The following is a 22,038-nucleotide window of genomic DNA, read 5'->3' as shown; positions in this document are numbered from 1 at the left end:
TCTCTCTCTCCTCTCTCAAATGAATAAATTTTTAAAAAAGCAGCCTTGGTAACTAGATATCTTGGGTCATCTAATGTCATCTGATAAAATAAATATAGTTCCCTCTACATTTCCTGTAACTGCTACATTTCAAAATTCAGGTTTTGAGTAGAACATGAGAAATATAATCACATTGTATTCTGCGGCATTCATAACTGGCAGTGTTTTGTAGCAGTTTGCAAAGTATTCTTTTCAGCAGTCTATTTCTAGTAATAAAAACAATATGAAAATTAGAACTTTTATTTTATTTTATTTATTTATTTTATTTTTTTCATTTTTCTGAAGCTGGAAACAGGGAGAGACAGTCAGACAGACTCCCGCATGCGCCCGACCGGGATCCACCCGGCACGCCTACCAGGGGCAACGCTCTGCCCACCAGGGGGCGATGCTCTGCCCATCCTGGGCGTCGCCATGTTGCGACCAGAGCCACTCTAGCGCCTGAGGCAGAGGCCACAGAGCCATCCCCAGCGCCCGGGCCATCTTTGCTCCAATGGAGCCTTGGCTGCGGGAGGGGAAGAGAGAGACAGAGAGGAAAGCAGGGCAGAGGGGTGGAGAAGCAAATGGGCGCTTCTCCTGTGTGCCCTGGCCGGGAATCGAACCCGGGTCCTCCGCACACTAGGCCGACGCTCTACCACTGAGCCAACCGGCCAGGGCAAATTAGAACTTTTAAAAAGTTCTTGGTGATAACAAAACTAAAGTAAATGGCTGAAGTATTTCCAGGAGATGTAATATACACACATATATACAGAGTAGATACATTTCTTGGCATGTTACTTTAAAGGAACCTAGTTCTTGCTTCCTGATATAATCATTTTTACTTGGAAGGCAGCAGATACATATGAAATATAAAACACTGTATTCCCTTCTTAATCTATTGACTAGTTTCAATAAGAAAATAGGAAAGGCTGAACAAGGTTTTTTTCATCTGCAATGTTAGTACTGAGTATACTCAGCATTAAAAATAAATAGCTCCTGTACAATTATTCTTTTTAAATGTAACCCAAATATTTTAGTCATTCTGGTTTGTGTCTACTAAGGAAGTTAAGTCTTTAAGTGCATTAAAGTAGCACAGGCTATTTGCACAGTTAATTAACTAATAACTCAGTGAGGACATATACTAAATAAAGAACAAATGACAGAAATTTCTTATGAATGCAGAAAATGAAAACGTAAAAATTTAGGAAGGCAGAAATGTTGAAAGGGAAGGAATTGCTTACTCATTCCTCACCATGCACACGTGGAAGCACAAGGAAATCTTCCTTAACGAAGTCACAGCTTCTTAAATCACAGCCATAATCCAGTTGCTCGATGTGAAACTCACTGATTAAGAGGGACCGCACTACATGAGTCCTTTCTCCAAGTCTTACTCAATGTAATCTGTCAATATTTTTCAGTGTGGCTGAGTACTGGGAAAAGAAAAATACTGTGATATTCTGGAGATAATGAAATGCTAATTCTGACCTCACATAAATACCCAGAATTCCAAACCACTAATGTGATTGACAATTAATGTTAGGGCTTACAATGGTCAAGTGGTTTATAGATAAATTGACTTGATAGAAAAAGACCACATGCGAAAATCAAAAGTAATTCCACGTACCTTGGAATATTCAAGTATTTCATATAACTATTTTTCCAATGGCAAATTAACATATCCTTGGCACCTGATACATAGTTATTGCTTTAGACTGTTTTTTTTTTCTTGTCCCAATAATTTAAAATAACCCAAATAGCACAAAATAGCAGAAAAAGCAGCTGACTTTCACTATCTAACCTCAAGGTTATGTCAATTCTCTTGCTGTTTAATATATAGTCAGAGAGATATGGGTCATTTTGATATCCTACAGAACATTATGTCATCCATTATATTGCTATCATTGTTATTTAGATCAGGTGAGCATGAGATGCTTTAAAACACAACATGGGAGAGAATAGACAATAAATCCCATGAAAGTTCAGAAACTAGCCACATCACTGAAATATCTAGGAATCCACTGGTTTAAGACATGTCAAGCATCCACCCTAAAGTGAGAGAAAAATTGATGTACCTTACACTGTACATTAAGAAGCACAATACTCATCAGGCCCTTTTGGATTTTAGAAACAATATAGGGCCCTGGTCAGTTGGCTCAGTGGTAGAGCATCAGCCTGGCGTGTAGAAGTCCTGGGTTCGATTCCTGGCCAGGGCACACAGGAGAAGCGCCCATTTACTTCTCCACCCTTCCCCCTCTCCTTCCTCTCTATCTCTCTCTTCTGCTCCTGCAGCCAAGGCTCCATGGGAGCAAAGTTGGCCCAGGTGCTGAGGATGGCTCCATGGCCACTGCCTCAGGCGCTAGAATGGCTCTGGTTACAGCGGAGCAATGACTCAGCATCACCCCCTGGTGGACATGCTGGGTGGATCCTGGTTGGTGGCATGCAGGTGCTATCTGCCCCTCCCACCTGCCGCTTCTCACTTTGGAGAAATAAAAAATAAATTTAAGAAAAAGAAGCAATATATATGATACTTGAATTTACTATCCCACCTATTTACTGGGAAATCCACAAGGCTTCCTGTTACAATAATAAAATGTTATAGTAATTAAATATATAGAAATATAGAAAATTATAGAAGATATATAGAAATAAGTGAGGATATAATATTAAAAGTCATTAAGGCAGGTGAATAAAGCTACGCACTCTGGATGGGAGCTGATCTAGTGTGTACAGATGATATGCAAGAATATACATTTTGCACAGGACTCAGCTACTGTGTGTGTGAAATTATACATAGATAAAAAGAGCTCCCTGGGAGGAACTTCCTAAGAGTGGCTTGATTGATAATCCCGAATATTAACACCTGTTAGAAGGCGTAGGCCATAAAGGGTACTAAAGCTGAGGGGCTCCCAGCTGCAGTTAGTCATCCAGACTCCAACATTGAACATGGACTGACTCCACGCTGCTATGTATCACCAAGGACAGCTGAGAGGAGCATGCCGATGGGGCCCCATTAAACTGTACCCAGGCACGCCATAGGATTTGTGAGTAATAAACTGCTTGTGTGATTCTTGCAACTAACTGTGTCAGTCGTGTCTTTTCACCAGTGTCAATTGGTCTCGGTGCCAATAAGTAGAATCCTCATAGCCGCCTCAAAGAGGCTGCCAGCCCTGCTGTTAAGCAGGAGTTTCCCACTGCATGGGGAAGTCGAATCGGGGACACCTGATCAGCGTAGAATGTGGGCTCTACTGGGACACTGCCAGATTTAAGCCATGTCCAAAGCAAAATAAGGCTCTGCAGCAGGTCCAAACTATGGCATAACCTGTCTTACCACTCAAGCTGAATAACAAAGCAGTCCCAGTGGTGATCAATGTGCGACACAGAGAAACACATATGGTGCCTCTTGTCCAATCCAAAGAAGAACTACCATACAGAACTGCCTCTAGGGCTTGGAGTAGAACCACACCTTCTACTGAAGACTAGTGTCAGTTTGGAAAGCCAGACTCATCAGTATAGAAAAGAGACTGATGGTTGCTAGAGAGGAGGGAGGTTGGGGACTAGGTGAGGGTGAAGGGGTTGAGAAGCACAGATTGGCAGTTACAAAACAGTCAGGGGGATATCAAGTACAGTATAGGAAATATAGTCAATAATATTGTAATAACTATAGTTGATGGCAGGTGGGCACTAGAGATTTGGAGGGTAATACTTTGTAAAGTATGTGACTGTCTAACCACTAATACAAAATAATTAAATGTTAAACTACAATTTGAAAAACAATTTATAAATAAATAAATAAATAAAATAAAAAAGAACTTTTAAAAAGAAAAGTCAGCTCCAGACTTACTACTGAATCAATAAAGACTGAACATAATCAGTAAAGATTGTATTTTTAAGACCCGGGAATACAAAGAAATTATGACACTTAAGCTGCTCATTGTGAATGAAATGATTTCATTCACTGAATCATGTGCAGGAGTATGTCATTGCTCAACGGGTCGGGCCCTAGCAGACCAGAGAGAATGAATCACTGCATAAATAGAATCCTTAGGCTTCCTGTTCCCAAGACTTTGTTGCCTTAGGCTTAACTACACCTCTGATCTTTTAGGAAGTTCCTTATGGCCAGTTACCCAGGGAGAAAACAAAACAAACAAACAAAAAACATGGTCTGTTTTATATTTAGCAGAGGAAGAAAAGTGACTTTTTTTCTGCATGATATTATATCACCAGCAAAAACTTGATAGCTATTACATAACAGAGCTCCTTGGGGCTGGCCCTGAATGACAGCGATGGAAGAAATCTTTCTACTTGGTTGGCTTGTCCATGGTCCATGGTAGGAGCATTGGCCTGAAGTATTGATTTACTGTAAAACTATTTCTTCAGCAACTCCAAAGATTTTGTAAATCTTTAAATATCCAGTAATAACTACATCTCTGCTCAAACCTGCTCAAGAGTATTATAGTCTCTGCAAATGAATGCTGACCAAAGAAATTTAAATAATATTTTATAACCTGACTATAGAATATATTGTGTTTATGATTTTAGAATTACTATATTACAGTCAAATGGCATATATAAAGAACAACAATTGCTACTTTTGGTTACATTTAGTAGAAATCATTTTCATATGTATGACTGTGCTAAAACCTCATCTCGACAGAGTGGTGGAGCTGTTAAGAAAATTGCTTTAAAAAAATAATTTCTCAGGTGAATTTGAAAAGTCAGAATGCATTTGCCTGGTAAGAACCACCAGAGGTTAAACACTATCTTTTGGTTAATAAGTCAACTCCCCTGAATGCTTACGGGCATAAAATGTCTAAGCCATGGTGTGTTGGGAATTTTTAAATGCGGCTTTATATGACCTTGGTGAATGATTGAAATATTGTATGATGTGGGTATTACTCTAGAAAGAACATTAACTTTCTTTCTTAATTTTAAAGGTATTGGAAAGGTATTTATAATTTGGTATTAATTTTTCAGTTGAGGCCAATTATTTTATTGTTTTCATTTTCAGATGCAGTATTCTGGACTTTAGAACTTTAGGCTAGGAATGACTTATGGTAATTTACCACCCCCAATGTTCAGCTGAAGAAGCTAAACTTTCAATGGTCCTCATGGACATAAGACCCTATAGGGTCTTGTTACTAAAATTGTATTGATTTTCAGTTTATTTTATTTTTTAATTGAATTTATTGGGGTGACATTAGTTTATGGCAGTGGTTCTCAAAGTGTGCATCAGGGCTCACTGTTGTGCCCTAGAAGATTTCCAGGTGCACCCTATGGTATTCCAGAGAAATATGTGCCTGTTGTGGAGTTTATGTGCGGTTGTTTTGAGTTTAGATTTTTGGGGGATAGAGGTGTCGAGAATTGGCTGTAAATTGACAGTCTGCCCAACCCCCCACCTCACTTGCCTAAGTAGGTTGCAAAAGGCTGTTAAGCTGTGGTGCTGGATTGTTTACACTACCCCCCATGTTCCCCGGAAAGATTGGAGGCAAGTTACTTCTATCCTTTGTCTGGTGTAAAGTTAAGATGATATATATGGTGGGGGTTTTCTGCACTCAACGCAATTAAGAGTAAAAAGAGAGGAATTCTTCAATGTATTGATGAGGAAATGAGAGTTTGCCTTTCAAATATATGCTCAAACATTAAAGAAATCACTAGGACACATCAGGTTCATGTTTCTCATAAACACAAGAATGAAAACCTTAACACATTTGTGCCAGGACCTGCCGAATTTACTAAATCTTACTAAGAATATATCTATAGATATAAAAAGATAACTTTTTGTCATTATTTTTAACCCCTCTTTTTAACGAATTCTAAAAAGCATAACTCAAAAAATTTAACATAAAAATGCTTTTTAATGTCAGAATAAATTTAATTTTGTCATATTTATTTTGTTTAATTACCATAAAAGCACACTTGGACTTTATTTTTTTCTTTAATATTTGACTTAATTATTATAATATATTTCTCAGAACTTTGTATATAGTGTGCTTACAATTATTTATAGGATTTTAAATGCGATCTGACTTCAAAAAGTTTCAGAACCACTGGTTTATGAAATTATGTATGTTACTATATAATTTTACAGGGTAAATTTAATCCAGTCATCAAGAAGTTATGTTTACGATTATTTGATAGAATTAAATCAGTTTAAAAATATAACTGCTTGTATTTGGTCATGGATTTTAACTTATAGAAATATTTTGTGAATTAATACACAAATAACTAAAGGACATCTTTTATGAATAACAGTATTAAGCACTTAATATCCATTAATAACAGTCAGCAATTTAAGACCAATTATCATCATAATTAATTTTTATATTAAACCCATTTGATATTTGACTTATCCAAGATCAAATAGCAAATAACTTTGTGAGAATGTGCAGAAGGTGTGGTCTATGATTCTTGGTCCAGTTATCTTTCTACAGTACTTCACAGTGCATCTTATATATATTTTTCAGCATTGTAATATAATTTTTTCTCTTTTTTAACTTAGAAATTAAATTTAATGGGGTGACATTGTTCAATAAGAATACATAGGTTTCAGGTGAACATTTCTATAGCATTTGAACTATTGATTGCATTGTGTGCCCATCACTCAAAGTCAACTCATTTCCCATCACCGTGTAATTGTTTTCTTAAAAAACTTTCTTTGTAAAGTATCTAAACTTCTCAACATCTTAGAAATATATAATATTATAAGCAGGTGTTAGAATATATATATAGGCCCTGGCCGGTTGGCTCAGTGGTAGAGCGTCGGCCTAGCGTGCGGAGGACCCGGGTTCGATTCCCGGCCAGGGCACACAGGAGAAGCGCCCATTTGCTTCTCCACCCCTCCGCCGCGCCTTCCTCTCTGTCTCTCTCTTCCCCTCCTGCAGCCAAGGCTCCATTGGAGCAAAGATGGCCCGGGCGCTGGGGATGGCTCTGTGGCCTCTGCCTCAGGCGCTAGAGTGGCTCTGGTCGCAACATGGCGACGCCCAGGATGGGCAGAGCATCGCCCCCTGGTGGGCAGAGCGTCGCCCCATGGTGGGCATACCGGGTGGATCCCGGTCAGGCGCATGCGGGAGTCTGTCTGACTGTCTCTCCCTGTTTCCAGCTTCAGAAAAAAAAAAAAAAAAAAAAAAAAAGAATATATATATATATATATATATATATATATATATTTTTTCCCCCTGAAGAAGCGGGGGAGGAAGAGAAGAGAGATGGACTCCCGCATGCGCCCTACAGGATTCACCTGGCATGCCCACTAGGGGGCGATGCTCTGCCCATCTGGGATGTTGCTCCATTGCAACCAGAGCCATTCTAGTGCCTGAAGCAGAGGCCATGGAGCCATCCTCAGTGCCTGGGCCAACTTTGCTCCAATGGAGCTTTGGCTGCAGGAGGGGAAGAAAGAGATAGAGAGAAAGGAGAGGGGGAAGAGTGGAGAAGCAGATGGGTGCTTCTCTTGTGTGCCCTGGCTGGGAATTGAACCCAGGACTTCCACACACCGGGCTGATATTCTACCGCTGAGTCAGCCAGCAAGGGCTAGAGTATACTTTTGAATAATTAGATCTGGAATAAAGTTATTGCCATTAATACTTTTAAAAATTAAAAAAGAGCTTCGTCTAGCTGACCTGATAAATAAACTGCCCTTGAGAAACTAGTAACAACTGACATGCAGCTGATTTAACTGAAGGAGTGAAAAACTATAGAATCAATAATCTAAAGGTCTTGTTTTCTGAAACCTTCAGGCCAAGTATGCCTACTTTGGAAATGTCAGTACAAAACATGTAAGTAGTGACATTTAATCTATTTCATTACCAAAAATAAATAAATAAATAAATAAATAAATAAATAAATAAATAAATAAATAAAATAGTAAAATTTATCTTATAAAGGTTGAAGGATTATTTTTTCTAGGGTGTATAGTGGCAATTCTGGAATTCATTATTTATTAACTTTCTTTAGGATGATGATAAATAATAATACTGATAGTGATATCCAGCACTTAGTTTCTGTCATTTGGCTCTGTATTCAGCATCTGCAATAATTTATACAGCCTTGGGAAATTACTGAGACAAAATCTGAACCCAGTTCGTCTGGGTCCAAGTTGCCATTTTCCTCAGTGCCACTGAAATAAATATAAGTGGAAATAGATTAAAAGTAAATTTCATAACAAAGGACTAAGTGATTTAAATATTGACTTAATGCAAGAAAGCTCAGTGGCTTCACAATATTGGCATGATGAATATACAATAAGAACACAGTAGTTTTCTCATATTTAGGCCCAGCCCTGAGCTAAGTTGTCAGAGAGGTGAAGGTATTACATCTTTTTATAATTTTCTATCATCTCCTAGCACAAAATTCCTCAAACTCAGGGTTTCTGCCCCTCTCTGTCTGAGCAGTGAGATAGAATCCAGACTGTTAGAGGTTTGTATTACCTCCATTCTTGCCACAATAGCTATTCATGTGCCCTTTGGGGGAAGTACTGGGATGAGAACCTGGTTGTTTATTATATTTCTTCAGGGCTGTCTTCAGTGTTCAATGAATTTCTTTGGTTTTCTTACCTGCTCTACATCTTCTTCCCTTGAAAATGACCTGTGCTCTAAAAGTTATACATCACTTTGTTTCTCAAGTTCTCAAGCACCAGAACTGTCATTTCCTAAAGAGAGTTCTTCCCAACTAATTGCCAGAGGGAACTGTAAGCAAAGTATGTGCTTCCTTGTGTCTTATATCCATGCCCATCCAAGATCAACCACTGCAGCAGAGACACTGAGCGATCAGATGGATAGCGTGGCTCATCTGGTGGGGAGCAGCCTGTCTCCTTCTCCAGTCATTCCAGTGCTTTCACAGTGGGCATACGAATGGGACTGCCATGCTAGCCAGGATGGAAGCAATACACACTCTTAACAGTTTGTGTTCTGTGTCACTAAGACTGATTCTTGCTGCTGAATGCCCATCCCAGTACCAGGAAAAATCGACATGAATTCATCAATATGGTACCATCCTTTCATGAGCTCACCAGCTCCTTGATGGTAAGTTGAATAGTTCTGACTCTTTCTTCCTTAGAAGACAGCAAGTTGTCTTTATCTGCATTGATGGATTTAATTTTTCCACCACAGAACCTTGGCAAGCTGAGTCTATGGAATCACAGAACATCTGATACTGTGTCACACTGCTTCAGACCAAGGAATCCACTGGTGTTCCACATATTACATCACCTATCAGCTGCTGTGCGATAGAATGTAGGCATTGCCTTCACGGAAGCAGCTTAAGCACTAGCATAGAGATAACTTGCAGGGTTGAGGCAAGTTTATGGTGCTACTGTAAGCAGAATACTGAGTCCTGAAACCCAAAGGATGGAAGAAAGAGTGACTGCTCTCATCATCATTACAAAAAAATAAATTTGAAGGGTTACTGTTTTCTATCAGTATAAATTTTGGCTTTGCTTTACCTAAGGTCCTTGTTCTTTGGTGGGAGTGGAGGATAGGGTTAGGAAAGAATCTTTCATGAGAGAAACCATAACCTGTACATTGTCACCTGGTCATATAACACTCTTCAAAACACTAAAAAAAGAATTACTGTACTAGCCACACTAAAATGGACTCTGATCAGCATGAGGAAAGAGGGTTGCTGCTGCACTGTAGAGGTAGATATGGCTGAGACTCAAGGGATTCACTGGGGTGCCTGTTTTGTGTCCAAGTTCAGGAATAGCCATGAATGGGCATTTAGAGTAACCATCATCTGAATAGGGCAGAATAAACAGAGGAGCTCAGTCTTCTGAGTGATAAAAGGGTGAGTCTCACCACCAGGCCAGGAAAAGTGCTGGCTGAGGTTGAGCAGAATCTGAGAGTGGATTAGTTGAGAGACGATGAATATCAGTTGTGGGTTCATAAATGATTACAACCAGTCCTACTAGTTTCCCTGTTTCATAAATTGTCACTGGCTACTACTTCAGAGAAGTAATAAAAGGACAGAATTGAACACAGGGCATGTGTGAATTAAAATATTGAAGTGTAGACCTTAACCAATATTATCAGTGCCTGGTTCACCTCACTCTGACTTGACCACTTCAGTAGACTCGAGCTGAATTTCAGTTGTTTTCATTACTAGTACCTGTATCTTTTCCCCTACTTGTCTTCAGAGCTACAGTTTTCACCCCCTTTTTATTAACAGTTGTGTTACTTGGGACATCCAATTGAAGAGGGACTTCATCCATATTTGCAATCTGACCCAACTCATACTGATGTGTCTTCTGACATTGAATGACAAAATGATGAAATTCAAGGACCTTCTGCTCATAGCTTTCAGGCATCTTTTGCACAAGTCTGGTGTGTGTACGCATGCTTAGTCCATTCTGTGTCTTGAACCTGAAGCATCAATCATGTCCTCCTTTGAAATCAGCAATTCTTCTTGCCTCATGCTGAACCATCTTTGTAGACATAGGAGTTTCAATTGCCCTTTGCTCTTCAATCCATATCTTCAATTTTGTCTCTAAATCAGGCCATTTTGCTGACTTGCCTCTCATGGCCTTCTTCTGCCATGGTGTTTTCAGTAGGGTTTCTTCTTCCCGTAGCCAGTCTCAGATTGATTTCCCAGTTGGAGGAGGACAAAACTTACGTTCAGCAGCATGATTTCCATTCACTTTTGCAAAATGAATCACTTTTAACTCGAATTCAGCACTGTAGAAAAATTTTTTCTGAGCCATTCCTCTGCAGAATCTGGTAAAATGTAACCTACTGTAATATACCGGTAACAAGTGCAAAATAATGAGCACAAAGACAAGTGCAAAAAAGCAAGAAGTGCAAGTAAAAATAATTACAACCACTATATAAAATGCACCCAGTTTTTAGAGCCCAAAATTTTTGAAAAAGGATGCATCTTATACATGAGGAAATATGGTATGTTTGGTGCAAGCAACTCTATCCTAATCAGCAGTAAAATCCTTTGTGAAGCACTTCTGGGTTTCTTATATAATACCTGGCTATTTTTCAAAGTATGTTAATAATAGGTAGCATTTATTGAGCAATTATTATTTCAAATTACTGCTTTATAATGGTCAGTATGCATACATTATATGTAATCATCCCTTCTACAGACATTATTCCTATTTTACATATAAGAAATGAGCTAGAGAAAGGCTAAAAAACATTTTAATGATCACAATTTAATTAATGTGACCTTCTTGAATTTTGAGCTAAGTCTGGATCCAAGCTTTTTACTGCCTTACCAGTGATCTTCTAGTTTTATAAGTACAACAAAATAAAATGCATAAAGTGCAGATTCCCAGGCCTAACTCAGAAATAGTCAGATTAATTTTGTCCCTAAAGGCCTCTTAATCAACATCTTCGGCAAGCAGTCCAGATAATTTGATGAATATATTTTAAGACTATATTTGAGAAGCAGTATCTTATATGAGATTAAAGGGTTACATCATTTATTGCTTTAAAAACTAAAGAGAAAAATATCTTAAGATATTTTTTATATTATGTCAAATCAGTGTTTATTTTAATCAAAAATATTATTTTTTTTACAATTAATCTTAAGAAAAGGAGCTTTTTTAGGGGGGAAAATGAGCAAAATTTACAATAACTTTTATAGAAATAGGTTAAACCCCAAGGAATATTCTAAAGTTTTAGGTATCAGTAAGAATCATTTTAATTCAGCATGCCTTTATTTAGCATAAATTTTATTTATTTTATCATACATGTATTTGATAAACAAATAATTTTTTCTAATGTGTTCACCTTGACTTCAGTAAGTACAGAAGATGGTTGCAGCAGATTCTTCTATAAACTACTTTTATTTGGGAATAAAATGACAGCTTATCTAATATACATATTTTGAAGTTTTCATTTCTGACACAAGAAAAATTTTGACTTCAGTATATGTGATATAGTTTGTGCTTTGGGGTAAAATTTTGGGCTAATATGTGGTAAGAGAGCTCGTCTTTCCAAAAACAATTTATACTAACAAAAGTGAAAATTCAGAAGAATATTGGAAATAAGAATAACAGGTTAATCATACATAGATATTTTCTATTATGTGAAGTGTCAATGGGAAATAAATAAGAAATACAAAATTAGAGTACAAAGCCAGGTGAATAGTTCTGGCATATGCTATCCAAATGAAGTTATCCTTCACATGTATAAAAGCAAAAGAAAAAAAATTAAAAGCCAGTATTCTATATAGCTCCTGAGTATCAGGCAAAGAAAGCATAGCTCACATAATAAAAGATTTTTTAAAAGGAAGTACCAAGAACATCAAAAAGAAAAAGCCAAGAAAAAATTATAATAAAAGAATGAATGAGCATCACAAAAGAATTTGTCTTAAAATTCCCCAATAGAAGAGCAAAACCTACTCTGAATGAGTAAAGAAATAAGAATTGCTTATAAAGAACTTAAATAGATAATGATGAAACAAAATGACAAAAATTTTGAATTATTTTTTTTAATAAAGTTTTATTAATGGTAATGGGATGACATTAATAAATCAGGGTACATATATTCAAAGAAAACATGTCTAGGTTATTTTGTCATCAAATTATGTTGCAAACCCCTCGCCCAAAGTCAGATTGTCCTCCATCACCCTCCATCTAGTTCTCTGTGCCCCTCCCCCTCCCCCTAACTCTCTCCCTCCCTCCCTCCCATGTCCTCCCTCCCCCCCCACCCTTGGTAACCACCACACTCTTGTCCATGTCTCTTAGTCTCATTTTTATGTTCCACCAATGTATGGAATCATGTAGTTCTTGTTTTTTTCTGATTTACTTATTTCACTCCTTATAATGTTATCAAGATCCCACCATTTTGCTGTAAATGATCTGATGTCATCATTTCTTATGGCTGAGTAGTATTCCATAGTGTATATGTGCCACATCTTCTTTATCCAGTCTTCTATTGAAGGGCTTTTTGGTTGTTTCCATGTCTTGGCCACTGTGAACAGTGCTGCAATGAACATGGGGCTACATGTGTCTTCACGTATCAATGTTTCTGAGGTTTTGGGGTATATACCCAGTAGAGGGATTGCTGGGTCATAAGGTAGTTCTATTTGCAGTTTTTTGAGGAACCACCATACTTTCCTCCATAATGGTTGTACTACTTTACATTCCCACCAACAGTGAATGAGGGTTCCTTTTTCTCCACAGCCTCTCCAACATTTGCTATTACCCGTCTTGTTGATAATAGCTAATCTAACAGGAGTGAGGTGGTATCTCATTGTAGTTTTGATTTGCATTTCTCTAATAACTAATGAAGCTGAGCATTTTTTCATATATCTGTTGGCCATTTGTATCTCTTCCTGGGAGAAGTGTCTGTTCATGTCCTCTTCCCATTTTTTTATTGGATTGCTTGTTTGTTTGTTGTTGAGTTTTATGAGTTCTTTGTAAATTTTGGATATTAGGCCCTTATCTGAGCTGTCGTTTGAAAATATCAGTTCCCATATAGTTGGCTGTCTGTTTATTTTGATATCAGTTTCTCTTGCTGAGCAAAAACTTTTAATTCTGATGTAGTCCCATTCATTTATCTTTGCCTTCACTTCTCTTGCCATTGGAGTCAAGTTCATAAAATGTTCTTTAAAACCCAGGTCCATGATTTTAGTACCTATGTCTTCTTCTATGTACTTTATTGTTTCAGGTCTTATATTTAGGTCTTTGATCCATTTTGAATTAATTTTAGTACACGGGAACAGGCTGTAGTCGAGTTTCATTCTTTTGCATGTGGCTTTCCAGTTTTCCCAACACCATTTGTTGAAGAGGCTTTCTTTTCTCCATTGTGTGTTGTTGGCCCCTTTATCAAAGATTATTTGACCATATATATGTGGTTTTATTTCTGGGCTTTCTATTCTGTTCCATTGGTCTGAGTGTCTATTTTTCTGCCAATACCATGCTGTTTTGATTATCGTGGCCCTATAATACAGTTTAAAGTCAGGTATTGTAATGCCCCCAGCTTCATTCTTTTTCCTTAGGATTGTTTTGGCTATTTGGGGTTTTTTATAGTTCCATATAAATCTGATGATTTTTTATTCCATTTCTTTAAAAAATCTCATAGGAATTTTGATGGGAATTGCATTAAATTTGTATATTGCTTTGGGTAATATGGCCATTTTGATTATATTTATTCTTCCTATCCAAGAACAAGGAATATTTTTCCATCTCATTGTATCTTTTTCGATTTCCCTTAACAATGCTTTGTAATTTTCATTATATAGGTCCTTTACATTCTTTGTTATGTTTATTCCTAGGTATTTTATTTTTTTTGTTGCAATCGTGAAGGGGATTATTTTTTTGAGTTCGTTTTCTAATATTTCATTGTTGGCATATAGAAAGGCTATGGACTTTTGTATGTTAATTTTGTATCCTGCGACCTTACTGTATTGGTTTATTGTTTCTAATAATCTTTTTGTGGAGTCCTTCGGGTTTTCGATGTATAGGATCATATCATCAGCAAAAAGTGATAGCTTTACTTCTTCTTTTCCGATATTAAGAAGGAGTCCACTTCTGGGTAGGATGGATTAGGTTAAGGAAAGCCAATGATCCTCCTGCAATAACTAGATAAAGTGAGACAAATTTGAAATGTCATGTTTATATACATATTTGGCAGCTGTGGAAGTAATGAGAATTGAAGAAAATAAAATGATTCTAAAGAGCAGAGCAGAATTTTTCAAATATCAGGATCTTTAAAAGACAAATATTTTCTGGAAAGAGGAGTGTGGAGAACATAATGAACACACACAATGAGAGTCTTATAAAATTAGGAATAAGAAGAAGTTTCCTCAGTCTCATAAAAGATCATCTATCAATATAAAAGAACATGCAGCAAACCTCACATTTAATGGTGACAGTTTTCCCAAGATGGAAAAGACACAAAGATATTCTCTGCCACCAATTCTAATCAAAATTAGACTATAAACTCTATCCAGTGCCATAAGGCAAGAAAAAAAAAAAAGACATTGATATTGAAAAGGAGCAACAAATTGCCATTGTTTACAGGTGACATAAACATATGTGTAGAAAATCTGAAGGAATCTACACTTAATAGAAATAATAAGTGAATATAGTATCTAATATAGAAAAAATGTTTTTAAAAATATTACCTTTATAATTTTAAAACAAATATATCAAACTCTTAGCAATAAATCTATTGCAAAAGTGTATAACAATTATATTAAAAAGTACACAGTTGCCTGACCTGCGGTGGCATAGTAAATAAAGTATACACCTGGTATGGTGAGGTTGCCAATTTGAAACCCTGGGTTTACTTGGTAAAGGCACATATGGGGGGTTGATACTTCCTGTTCCTCCACCCCTTTTCTCCCCCTGCCCCAAATGAATAAATCAAATTATTTTTTTTAAAGAAGTATACAATTAAAAGGAGCCTTTAAATAGAAAGCTACACAATCTTCATAGATTGGGAGACTCAATATACTGAGGACATCAAGTCTTCTTAGATTAGTTTATAGGTTCAATACAATTCCAACCAAAATTCCAGCTGGTATTTTTTTTTTAAATCAACTGCTGATTCTAAAACTTAGGTGGAATTCAAAAGTCCAACTAAGATAAACTTATAAAAAAGGATTCACCATCATCTGATATATGGTAAAATTGATCTGTCAGTACATGGTGAGAAAACAGTCTTTTCAAAAGTGATGCTATGTAGAAAAAAAATTCATTACATTCTTTTTTGTTTGTTTATTTTTGATTTTTGTTTTGTATTTTTCTGAAGTTAGAAGCAGGAGACAGACTCCTGCATGTGCCAGACTGGGATCCACCTGGCATTCCCACCAGGGGGCGATGCTCTGCCCATCTGGGGCATTGCTCCACTGCAGCCAGAGCCATTCTAGCACCTGTAGAGGAGGTCATGGTACTGTCCTCAGTGCCCTGACCAACTTTGCTCCAATGGAGCCTTGGCTGCGGGAGGGGAAGAGAGAGAGGAGAAGGAGAGGAAAACCAGATGGTTGCTTCTCCTGTGTGCCCTGACTGGGAATTGAACCAGGGACTTCCACACACTAGGCCGGTGCTCTACCACTGAGCCAGCCAGCCAGGGCCTCACCACATTCTTTATACAGCACATAAAAATTAATTTGACCATGGATTAGAGACCTAAATTTGAAAAAGTAAAGCTGTAATGCTTTTAGAAGAAAACACATGAATCAACATTCATGATACTGAGGAAGGCAAAGATTTTTCCAACAGTACAAAAAAAGCAGTAACTATAAAAGGAAAATGTAAAAAAAATGCACTAAATCAAAATTAGGAACTGCTATTCATCCAAAAATAACTTTAAGAGAGTGTTATGGAGGTCATAGGCTGAAGGAGAGTTTTGAAGACCTATATTAGACCAAGTATTTATTTTCAGAATATAAAAAGAAACTTTACATGGCAATATTTTAAAGGTAGACAAGTTAGTAAAACTTTGGACAAAAGACTTGAACAGAACCATAGCAGAAAAAGATATACAAATGAGCAGCACACCTATAACAAGGTTTGCAACTTCACTAATTACCAGGGAAGTGCAAACTAAAGCCACAATGTTATACTTGTACACTTTCACCAAAACGGCTAACCTGAAAATGATAGGCAACAGAAAGTGCTGACAAGAGTGAGGAACAACTGAAATACTCATAGTCAGCTTTTGGTAGTAAAATTGATAAAACTGCTTTGAAAGTCACGTTGGTACTATCTGTTAAAGATGAATTTATGCAAAACCAATGAACCAGAAAATCTACTCTGGGTATGAACACAACATAAATCACTTCATGGGTAAACCAAAGGATATGTACAATAATTTTCATAGCTTAATTATCAAAAACAGCAAAAAACTAGAAACAACCAAGTGCCGATCAACTATAAAATTAACAAACTGATGTATTTGTCTGATGAAATATTAAGCAGTGCAAACAAACAAGCTATAGCTATAAACCACAGCATTGGTGAAACTCACAAACGTAATGTTTAATGATAAAAGCCATTAATGATAAAAGAACCTAATGTATAATTCCACTAAAAATAGTGAAAAGCAATCTATACTGTTAGAAATTAGAATAAAAGTTTACCATAGTGATTGGTAATGGCTTAGATCCGTGTCTGGGGGTACAGGCAATGTTCTGTTTCTTGATATGAACACTGGTTATACATGGGAATGTGTTCACTTAGTGAGAATTCATTGAGCTGTGCATTTGTTATAATTTCTACACTTTTCTATATAAATTACACATTTCAGTAAAATTTTGCAAATTATGTGTTTCATGAAGAAAATAAATATAACTTTGAGTGTATGAGCCAAAAATTAGGTAATATGAAGTCATTGCAAATGTAGAACATATGGCAAGGCACATTACATAGAACTGTAATCGTATGTGTATCACTGGGAAATCAATGCCATTTAAAAACAGTAACTGTGATTTTCTTAAATGAAATTAAAGCATCCTTTTAAGTTAAACTTTGAAAAAAAAAACATAAGCTTTATCATGTAGCGAACAGAAAAGGGACATTAGTGTCTGATTTGGAAAATTTCTTATTTACCCTAGAATATTGCTTAATTTGATGCAAAATGTACACAACTATTCTTTTCATTGACATTTTATAGAAATATTCTGTCCAATATTTCAAAATGTCTTTCAAATGCAATCTGTTATTGCAAAGAATGGATTGGAACATTTTAGCTTATTCATTTATTATCCAATTTCGAAATGGCACCAGATGTATAAGAAAGTAGTTTTCATTTGTTTTCCTAAGGGTAATATAAAATTAATAAATAGCTTAGCTACTTACCCAAAACAATCACTGAGAAATAGAATGCTTCATGTAACATGCACCAAATAATCTGATAAAGGATAAAAAATGTTCTAACGAAAGATTTAAAATGACATATCCTTCCAAGCATAAAATAAACTATAAATATTACAGCAATATACCCCTAAAAGATAGTTTTATAAATAATATAGCATGTATGGATTAATTTGATTATGTACATAAACATAAAGACATTAAATAAGTAAATAAGCTATAATTTTTATAATTATGTAATTATAGTTTATATTTGAAATGATAATGTTATAAGAATCAGTTCTACAGATTTAATAATCAAAGAAGGCGCATCAGTCTTTCTCTTTATGAAACAAAAAAAATCTTGCTATAATTTGACCATATATGAATTCTGGAAGGAATCCCAATATTTCTGTTTTGTCGTGTCTCTCCTTTGGAATGCTTTTTATTTTGGAGTAATACAACCTAGTGGTTAAACGCTTCTGTGAGATGTAAAACCGACATAAGTTTAGACTTCGCGTTCCCTTTCATAAATGTCCTGTGCCATTGGTAAATTACAGCACTCAGCTTTGACGGTCCTCAACCTTTTCATTGGTAAATAGCTACAAAATATTTAGGTTGAGCTTACACTACTAATATGTTGAGCACAGTCTTTGGCAATTAATTTGCACATCAGATTATCTTACTTGCATTTTAAGAAACATTACTTATCACCTGATACTCCCAAGTTCAGTCCAGGAATACACTGATAGACCTTTAAAATCATGGATCCAAATCCTTTTGCTTGTTTCCCACAGCAGAGCTAAGACGTTGACACTGTAAAGACCAAATAAAATCAAATCAGCAGGTGACAGTAGCAGTGTACTAGTCAGCTTTTGTCACAAGAGTTCCAACAAATTACCCCAAAACTTAATGGCTTAAAATAATAAGGTGTTCGGCTTGTTTAGGTCGGATCAGCTGGGAAACTTTGTTTTAGGATGTAAGTCGGCCTGATTGCTTTAGGCTATGGAGAAATGCTCTGGTTTCTGGGCTGAAGTGTAAAGACTATCTAGCATATGTTCTTCTAATGACCAACCACAAAAGTACAAGCTTTACCTCTGAACACAATTCAAGTCTCCACTCAACTCATATTTGTTAATATCCCACTGGCCAAATCAGATCACATGTCTAAGGCCAACTTCAAGTGCTAAGAAAGTATATGCCAGCAACCATGAAGTCATGGGCAGAAAACGTTGTGAAAGAATCATTCTTTTACAGCTGAGTGATGAATTAGGATCAATAATTCAATCTACCACAAAGAGCTCTGTCTTCATGATTGTAGGAGGAGTACCAGCTATTCTTAGGGCCACTCTGACCAGATACCATGGCAAATAATCAGGTCTCAGTGACACATGAAATGAATCCAGTATTCTGAATAAACTTTAATTATTTCACCTGTAAAATAGGAATAATAGTAATCTTAAATTAATAGGGTTTATATTTAAGACTTCAAGTAAAATAACTTGCATAAAATAACTTTTAAAACAATATTTGGCATAATGTATTAACACACATCTACAAAACAAAAGAGCTAGTTGGCTACATTTCAGATGTATACGAGTAGCTATGAGAATAAGGCTCTGGCTGGTTGACTCATTGGATGGAGTGTTGAACCGGTGTGCTAACATCCTGGGCTCAAACTCTTGTCAGGGCACACATGAGAAGCAACCATCTTCCCCTTCCTCTCCCCTTCTCTCTCTCTCTTTTCCTCTCACAGCCAGTGGCTCAATTAGTTTGAGCATCAACCTCAGGCACTGAGGATAGCTCGGTTGATTCGAGCACCAGCCCAAGACCAGGGGGGGGGGGTTTGCCAGGTGGATCCCTGTCAAGGTGCATGCAGGAGTCTGTCCCTCTATCTCCCCTCTTCTCACTTAAAAAAGAGAGAGAGAAAGAGTAAGTAGACAACAGAATATATATGTTTAGCTTAGTTTGACTTGTTTTTGTAGAAAAATATGTAACACCAACACTTTGGTTCTTAATAGTATTAGGTTAATTTAAAAGCATGAAATTTGTAGATGTAAGATAAGGTATTTGAAATGAAATAAGAAAAGACAGCAGCTATTCTTTGTCTCATTCAGAGGATATCCTGCATTGCCCTTGGATTAAACTAATTTCCGTTGTAAAGCACGACTACATTTAGGGCAAGCATCTGGTCTTTGCATTTTTGGAAAAAGAAAGAAGTGAAATTCCTCAAGGAATTTGCTACAGTACCAGAGAGATAGAATTTCAAATTCAGTAGTAATTAAAGAAAATAAACAATTAAAAATGTCAGTATGGCTGGTTAAAAGGGGAGTCAAAAGAATCTGATATTTTTATGCTAAATTTCAAATGGTGACTTCAAAATTATGGTGATATATGAGTTGGAAGCCAGGGAAGCAACAATCTGTAGGTGGAAGTTCTCTTAGCTATCACACTCAATTATTATTATTGAATAAATAGTTGGAATTAAAACATTTTATCTAGATAGACATGTATATTTTTATATTTAAAAAAGACTTTCTAGCACACTTGTCCAATGCTCATTTTATTTCTGTTTTACTTTCCAGTTCTATCACCCTTAGAATGATTTACTACCCAATGTTAAATAGAAAATACTTTTAATATACCTTTAATTATGCCTATTTTGAGCTTTAATGCTCTGTTATCAGCATTCTATATGTCAAATCATGGGACTAAATTAATAAATTATCTTAGTTTTAGTATCTACTGTATCCCACTTATTTCTCAAAAGAGAGATCAAAAATATTTATACATATATGTTTGGAAATTTTTCTTTCTTTCTTTAAATGATTAAAATATGCCCTTAAAAATTTAACACAGTACAAATACAACTCTATACATAATGGCAACAAGAAGCAGAAAAAAAGAGAGTTGATGGGAAATTCTTTTGAGACCGAAACACAAGCATTTTTTAGTATGGTTTATTTAAAAAGCATTTTCTTATAGAAACCCAGAAGAGATTTATAGGTTTATAGGGGTGGCTTTGTTTCTATGTGTAATTTTCACCTTGGGACCTTGGGCAAGCCTTGATTTTTCCATACAAAACAAGTAAGATGAGCAGGAATAGTTAGTGTCAAGTATTTGTTTCCTATAGCTCTTCAAAATGTTCAGAGTTTGAGTTGGTTGGCCTGGAAGCATGAATTTCTCCAATGGCAATAAGTTGTCAGGCTGGAGGAGGAGGCAATGACCTTCTAAGGACAGAGAGCAAAGGAGAGTGTGGGTTCACTCTGCTGGGTCAGGAGCTCTGTCATACCCAAGTTTCTGACCTCAGGTCACTGGAGAGACTCTGTCTTCAACCAAACTGCTCTGTAGTTCCTCCTGGGAGCCTCAGAACTTCGGGATACTTTTCTATGGCCTTTAGTTACTTTTCAGAAAAATCTGACTTGTCCTATTGGAGGTAGATTTTGGGAAAAGAGATTACAATCATTGTCTGGTTTTATTGTTTTTCCTTTTCCTTTAATTAGTAATGTTGTAGTTTTATTATTTATCTTTTTCACTCATCTTTTTTTAATTGTCATGTTTATTAGATTTTATCTCTTTTTTTTTTAATACAAATTGGTCTTAGAATTTGTTTTCATAATCTGACTGGCATTTAGCTTTTTATTATTCTTATTTATTGGATCTTCCTTGGACAAAAATGTGATTTAAAGCTAATTGTTTTCAGCATCATTCTTGTTTTACTCTTGACCCTTTGAGGTTTTATTAAAGGGAGACTTCCTCATCAATCACTTATGTCTCAATGAGCAGGTGAGTAAGCATATACCATCTTCTAAATCATTTGTCATTTAAGTTCTTAGCTCTGTAGAAATAAAGTTATTAAGGCAAAGTTTGTCCAGTTTTATTAGTATTTTTTTGAAAGTAGAAATTTTCTTAAATTCAACTGAAATTAATCATGTAGACAACTTCCCACTTTGCCTACTTCACTGGGTTATTGTCTATAAACACCTCCAAAATTAAATTACAAGCTCCTGCAGCTCAGGAGATATTTGAAGAAACTTCTATAGAGACTTTAAGGAGACCTACACTAAGAATATCCTCAAAAACTTATTCATAACATTAGATTCATAAATTAGTGTGATATACCCATCTGTGGGTGGAGCGCAGAGCACATTCCTAGCAGCTGCGGCTGATGCAATGCTGTGAAAATACTCCAGCTCCCAGAAGCCTCCTGGGCACACCCAGGAAGGAAGCTCGCCTGCAATAAGGAAGTGACTTAGCGCCAACCATGCAGCTCCCTGATC

At 36.4% G+C, this 22,038-nt stretch overlaps 1 non-coding gene across 1 annotated transcript; it reads right to left on the bottom strand.

The window, feature by feature from the left end:
• Nucleotides 1-617: 617 nt before the first annotated feature.
• Nucleotides 618-693, bottom strand: TRNAT-AGU (transfer RNA threonine (anticodon AGU)). The gene has a single exon. It is a non-coding gene; the product is annotated as a tRNA-Thr (tRNA).
• Between the last annotated feature and the right edge of the window lie 21,345 nt (nt 694-22,038).

Source organism: Saccopteryx bilineata, chromosome 7, assembly GCF_036850765.1.
Source record: "Saccopteryx bilineata isolate mSacBil1 chromosome 7, mSacBil1_pri_phased_curated, whole genome shotgun sequence".
Taxonomy (NCBI): domain Eukaryota; kingdom Metazoa; phylum Chordata; class Mammalia; order Chiroptera; family Emballonuridae; genus Saccopteryx; species Saccopteryx bilineata.
The sequence above is the reverse complement of the archived record's forward strand: the minus strand, read 5'-3'. Positions and strand labels throughout refer to the sequence as shown.